This window comes from Caloenas nicobarica, chromosome 3 (genome assembly GCF_036013445.1).
Source record: "Caloenas nicobarica isolate bCalNic1 chromosome 3, bCalNic1.hap1, whole genome shotgun sequence".
Lineage (NCBI taxonomy): Eukaryota > Metazoa > Chordata > Aves > Columbiformes > Columbidae > Caloenas > Caloenas nicobarica.
In genome coordinates, this window is record NC_088247.1 from 110,284,504 (window position 1) to 110,291,792 (window position 7,289).

Below are 7,289 nucleotides of genomic sequence, written 5' to 3' on the forward strand. Positions count from 1 at the left end.
CCCCCCAGGGAGGTGTCACAGCCCCAAGCCTGAGAATATTCAAGAAGCATTTAGACAATGCCCTCAGACACGTGGTGTGGATTTGGGCTTTGTCATATGCAGGGACAGGAGTTGGACTCAATGATCCTTGTGGGTCCCTTCCAACTCAGGACATTCTATGATTCTGGATCAAAAAGCAGACAAGACCCCCAAGCTTCACCTTCCTCACATCTCAGTTGTGTTCCTCTAACCAGCTTGGCAAGCTGAGACAGTGGGGAACCAGAACCACTGCTGGTGATTGAATGGGAAGGGGAAGGAGCAGTGGCTGTGTAGCCAGCGGAGGATGCAAGACCTGGGATGATGAAGGGAGAAGCCTCAGTGCTGTGTCCTGCTGACCTGGCTTCACCAGCATGCTCCTGCCCCTCCAGCCCTTCTGTCCAGACCATCAGAGCTACCAGGGAAGCAAAGCACAGCAGAGCCAAGGACTTTCCCAGGGGCAATAGAGGTTGCCTGTATTAGGGACCACAGAGCCAGAGCAGCAGATCAGCAAAGGCCTGCTCAGTAAAGGCTAGACATGAGGAATAAATTTTTTACGATGACAGTGGTGAAACACTTGCATAGATTGCCCAGAGAGGTGCTAGATGCCGCATCCCTGGAAACATTTAAGGCCAGGCTGGATGGGACTCTGAGCAACCTGATCTGGTTGAAGATGTCCCTGCTTATTCAACGGAGTTGGACTAGATGACCTTTGAAGATCTCTTCCAACCCAAACTACCCTATGATTCTATGAAAGGTATCTTCTGGCCTTCTACAGTCAATGGGGGAAGCCTTTCTCCCCAGCAGTTCAACTCTTTGAAGATCACAGCATCCCAGAGGGATGGGGGAATCAGGTGCTAAACCTTCCCTTGTGTTCCCAGCCCAAAGGGAAAGAAAAACAGGTTTGTATCAAACTAGCACCAGCCCATCTGCCCATCTCCCAGGCAAACCACTTCACCTCTAGCTCGTCCTCATGAATAACAGGGGTTCGAATTTACCAAGCGAAGTGATTGGCCCCTCCAGCCTGCTATTCATTACTCCAATTAACAATCAGTTCCCTGAAAAATGGGCCAATCTGTTTCATGGGGAGCCGCATAGAAAATCCACAAGGCAAGCCAATTAGCATACCAGCCCTCACCATCTAGGGAATTTAATTTAGTTATTTGGTTGATCTAAGTACCAAAATATTGTTGTTTTGTTACGGAGCATATAATGTTTGTTAAATTGCTGAAATCCCCTGAGGCCCATATGCTGCTGATATTCTCTGCATCCTTCCAAGCTGGCAGAGGCAATAAGGCAAAACTGGTTTTGTCCCATACGTGGCCCCTCTGTATTTTCCTGGCAGGACATGGCAGCTGGACGCAGGCAGAAAAAACCCTCGCCACCCGGGGTGGGCGGGATAGCTTCACTCCAAAATAGTTGCACACTTGAGCAAGCCTATTGTCTGCCCAGAAAAGCATTTCAACTGCCTCTTACCAGGCAGCCACCGCACACAAAAAGTACACAGAGCCAGTGTTGGGACAACCTGTCTGCACAGCATATTGTCTGGAGGCAATTAGTTTGCAAATTACCCATTTGCACATCCATGCCTGAATTAGTTACAGTGCTCCCAAAGGACTTATTATTCTTATCATTCTATTAAGGAAGGCACATGAATAAATAAGGTAATTTGGACAAACACCTTTCTCCCCACACACACACAGTTCTCACCTCTTCCTAGGAGAGGAAAGGCAATGGATGGGATCCCTGGGAGGAAAAGAGTGGTTCCCAGAACTGTTGCCTCTGTGTGTTTCTAAGCCTCTGGGTTGATGCTGGTGCAATGATGGCATGTGTTGTGCAAAGTTTTTGCTCTTTTAATAGTTTTTTTTCTTCTGGTGAGAGAAAATATATGACAGCTGTCAGCTTGTACTGCCATCACTGGTGCACATGCTCTGTGCTTGGAGATGTGACCCCAATCCTGTAACTGCTCCTTCATTTCTGGAGAAATCCCATGTTGGGATTTCAACAACCAAAGAAGTACCAGAGCCACCACTATAATTCAGCCTGATTTAATGACATCAGTTTTATTCTGGTCTGAATTTGCTGGGGCTGGTGGAGAGTCTAAATGAATAGACGGTCTTGCTCAGCATTTGCACCACATTCAGTCATCCAGTTCAAAAACCTAGACTGCAGAGCACTGCTACCTAATCAGCAGAAGAAAAATACATGAGATGTGTCTGTCATACTTGGGCATTTTGGTCAGATGTTTCAATTAATCTGCACCTGCCAAAGAAAGAGTTTGTGCTTTTACCACCCTTGATAATCTCTGCAGGTATTTGAAAGTTCAGTTATCCAGCTTTGAAACTGCGGATGTTTCTCCACCATTACAAGGAAGAAGGACCCTCCTGAGCTGCTTACTTTGCATGCCTTGCAGCCTCTGATATAACTATTCAGCTGTTGCTGTATCATCGCCATCCAGACCACTAGATTTCAGCCAGAAGTCCAGAGTCTTGGCAGTCCAGGGGCTGCTTCAAGGGCTGTGAAAAGTTATAGAAAAGTAAGTTCTGGTCAGGAGGCATGAATGTGCTACATGGACATCTGCATTTCTTCTGGTGAATCTCAGAGGCTGCTGTTGCAGATGCTCTGTAGGACTATCTGTTACTTTAAGTAGTTCATCAGGGTAAAGAAAGAAAATTTACTGCTCTGCACATATCTCTGACAGCTGTAACAACTTTGAAAAATACTGTTATAACAAGAATTTGCTCTTGAATGATTTTGTACAGTGGCTGACTTTAATGAAGGTCTGTGTATTTGTACTAGGTCAGCCACTTTGTTCCTGTCCAGCCTGGCTCTGGTGGCTTGTTCTCTGACATGTAGCTCTGCTCTGACACATCTTCTTTCACTGCGTTAGTCATTGCCTATTTATTACAAGAAAAATACATAAAAAGCCCACAGGCATTGCTGTACAGATGCACGGTGCCTGATTTCCTGGGGTGCTGTGAGCTTGCAGTGTTCACACCTTTCAGTGGGAACTGGGTAGAGTGGGGCACGTGTTAAAATCAGACCCACATCACGGATCTGTGTAACAGGTCTGTAGTCAGCAGCGAAGCATCCCAGGTTACTCGGTGTTTTCCCAAACAGCTGGTATCTTGCTGAGTGAGGTCAGCAAGGGACGACCAAGGCAGTGTGATTCCCATGCTGCTTTTGTAATTTTGCAGGATTATTTTTTTTCCACTAGACTATTTGGAAGGCAAAATGCAAGGACTCTTCCTTTCCAGTTGCAGAATTTGTGAAGGCAAAAGACCTTCTCCAGAAATTCAACATGTATTTTCTTGCACATTGATTAGGTGAGTTACTTGTGGCAAATTGCCCTCTACAACTCTGTTACTCTGTCCCCAGGGGCCACAAAACAACAAGAAAACAAAACAAAAAGAGAAAAATATCTCTCTGCCTCCTGTCTTTATGCCCTAGTTTCTGATAGTGTCTTTTTGGGAGTGAATAATTTTACTGTACCCCATGTACAAATGACACAATGCATAAACAGCCAAGTTCATAGCTGGCACAGTTAAGAACAGCCCATTTTTTTGGTTGTTGTAAATAACTTTAGGGAATACATGGTGAAAAATATGCCCCTTCTTTCTTATCCAAATTCATCTCGCTTCAGACACAGTGTGTTCCAACCATGGCATTTTATTCAACCTTTTATTTGACTATTTTAGTCACTGTCTTTTTCTGTGGAGATGTAGACTTGCATTTGGCTGTAGCTTTTTTGAAAACAATAATGTATTTCTGCAGGTGATTACATTTTTACATTTGTCTGCATATCTGACCTGACCCTGTGCTATTTAGTACTCATTTTTGAATCCTCTGCAAATGTGGCAAGAATCCAGGAAAAAAAAATCCAGGAAAAAAAAATAACGATAATTAAAAAACCTCCAGAACATAAAGCTTTAGAAGTAACATTTATTGTTTCTTTGCAGTTTGGCAGTTAATGAAACTCTACTGGGCTGAGAAAAGGCTGGTGTTAATTCGAGGATTTAGCAGTTAAATAGACTGAAAGCGGGTCAGTATGGGCACAGCCAATATTGTATAACACTCCTTTATTTTTAAACCAGAATGAAATCAAATTCCTTTGAGAGGCTGTAGTATTATTTTATCGACATGCTTACATTATTTGAGCCAACTTCTAATCATACTTCCCCTTGGAAAGTTATGGAGCTGGTGTTTCCTGCAGCTGTCACCAAAAGAGGTGACCACTGTTTCTTCCCTTGTTTAAAACTGCAAAAGTTTATTGACTAAAAGAAATTATTCTGAACCATGAATGGCAGCTTAGCAAACAGCGTATTGTAGAAAAGCTAGCTAATGAGTAGGAAATATGTTTGCTCTTGGTAAATGTAGAGACTTCCTTCTTAACTTTCTTTAACTCTAGTAGTCAGGGTCTTTTTCAATGCTTCAAAATATTTTTTATATTCCTATGTCAGTTCTCTCCATTTCCTGCCTGCTAGCTGGTAACCATTGGTGCAATGATTTTGTTGGAACTACTGCAGTGTAAAGTAATTAATGATGTGATCTTGTGTCTTATCCCATTGACAGCCCTAAGATTTGAGGAGCTCAGGCTGTGTGGGGTAATGAAGGACCAGGACCTAGCATTCCACTGTTCTTTGGTCATAACTGTGGTCCAAAGGCTTTGGGGAATGGGTAACTGCTGCATTTTATTAAGGACATGCAACTGAAATAATAATCGGATAAAAGGATCATTTATTGTCAAATGATTATGGAGCTGCATTATGTGATTTCATATCTTTTCCTTAAAAACCTCTGCATTTCAAAACAGCTTGTGGTTTTACTCTGTGCCATTAACACTTCAGTATTACACAGGAGTGTATTTCACATGGCAAATTCTGTGGAATGTGGATTATGTTATCAGGAAAAAAATAAAAAATTCTCAAGTTGTCCCGTCTTTGCTTGTGGTAATCATGAAATTGTCCTTAAGCTGAAGCAGAGGATTGGATTCTTAAAACTTGAATAGGGAAAAATGCTTTTAGGGTGATTTCTTTACAACAAAAACACGATAGTCTTAAAGCTAACTGATAATCTTTGTGAGTCCATTCCACATGAAGCAGGGGAGCAACCAGATTCCCATCTGATGTAAATCAACATAGTCCCATTAGCTGACAAAGCTGGGTCAGTCCACAGCAGCTGAGGATCCAGCCCCATGACTTTGAAAGAACCATCGTCTTGCTGGTAAAACCAGGGAAAAGACTGTAACAGGATTTCGTGAGGGCAAATAATATTAGAGAGTGAATAAGATGGACTGGGGAACAAAAAGGACAGCTGTTTCATTTGTCATTTATTGAGATTTTTATTTTTATTGGAATGTGCACTAACATGGGCAAGTTGTCTCGTAGAGCTGCTCATGGCTGTTAACTTTTTTAGTACTGTTTAGTTTCTATCACTGTAGTGGAGTTAGACTCATGAACAGTACACCTTTAATAACGCAGCTCCTGAGTTAATCTCCTTTAGAGGTCTGCATGACATTACTAGCTATAATCTAACCCTTCCAGGTTATCATAGATGCACTTATGGGCATAAAACCTTCTTTGGGAGAATTAGGTATTTTCTCATTATGCACACTAACAGCTTTTCACTGAATGTCACCAAATTTCCATGAAAATCTGTTTGATTTTCACTGTCAAGTTGCAGAGTTTACCCAGTCTATAAAAGGATCTTAAGAATTGTTTCTAATGAGTTGTCCTCTAACTACCTCTGGATTACACAGGTGAGATGCTCTCCAATGAACTGATGGAAAATGAAAGCAGCAGGCATCTTCTGCCAAGGAGGTGCCACCCCACCTGGAACGTTCAGAAATGCAGGGCGAGCAGGGCTGTCTGGGTGGTGAGTGCCCAGGGGCCTGTCTCCCACCTCAGGAGGCAGGTGCTGACCACTGCCAGCTCCCCCATGCTTGTCGCAAGGTGGATCAAGGGAAATCTGGTTACGGCAGAGATGGGCTGCAGCTTTGCCATCTGCAGAAAAGTTTGAGAGAGTCTGACATGCTGAGTCAGTGGCAGGAGTCCAAGGCGCTGGGAGTATCAGAGACTCTCGTCCCTTTTGGGTTATGAAGGACAAGGAGGACTTTTCTGGCAGATGGTGTCTCCAGTCCAGTCTACGGGGTCTTGCTTGCACCCAGCTACAGCTGCAAAACAGTGTTGGTCTTTGTGCTCCCCAGATGTTGTATTCCTGGAATATTTGTATTTATAGAAACTTTTGCTGAGACCACAACTGAGATGTGATTATGTGCCAAACTCTGAAACGCAGTAAATGGAACAACTCATTGGCTTGCACATGGCCATGGAGGAGAAAGAAGGTTGAAGATGATACAGTTTTTAGTACTGTGAGCTTTTTGATGGTTGTGTTATGAAAGACAGTCTCTGCTCCAAGGTGCAGGTATACAGGACAGACCTGGCAGGGGTATTCCCTCCATGCCCTAGAGACTTGAGTTGTCCAAGGGCTCACTGAGAGCTTGTGGCTGAGTGGGAAATGGAATTAAAGCTTCTCAAGTGCTTGAGACAAGTTGCCTCCACCTTCCCCCTCTAACTAGCTCATCTCAGGTCCGGTGTGCCTTTCAGCCTGGGTGGCCACCCAACATTAGAGAAATCCCAGACTGCTCTGTGATACTCTTGCATCTAGTTTTGCTCTGGTTTTAATTAATTGCTTTTGCTTTTCAGAGAGTCATTTAATGGGGCTTGGCTTGAAGAGGGGCTGAAATGCCACGACACACTCTGCACCACGTGAGGGGAAGCCACCTACCTCTTAAATGCATGGCCCGCCTTTGAATACTCAGAGAAAGCCATCAAAAGGGTTAAACACTTTATTTAGATGGCTTTGTTTGTTACGTGTGTGCTTTGCTTGTCCTGAGAATTAATGCAAGATAAGCTAAAAGTTCATTCATAAGAGTATTAAAGGATAATTATGATGGAGTAAATGCAGCAGGTCAAAAGGCATTATGATGAACAGAATCATAATATAGGGCTTGGGAAAATAAGCTAAAATGTACAATGCCCAACATCACTCACTGAATGCCATAAAAAGTGTACCTCGGGTTTCTCTCTGGTTTTTCATTCCCAGTCTAAATTAAAGTTGCATCCATCAGCATTCTGCTGTTCGTGCATGAACACATAATGATAATCAATTGCAGTAACTTAAATTAAACTTTTGGGCAGGCATAAATATGTGACCTTTTAATATCAACAAAATGATAAAAAAGATTTGGTAGGAAATCTGTTTCAATCAGATTA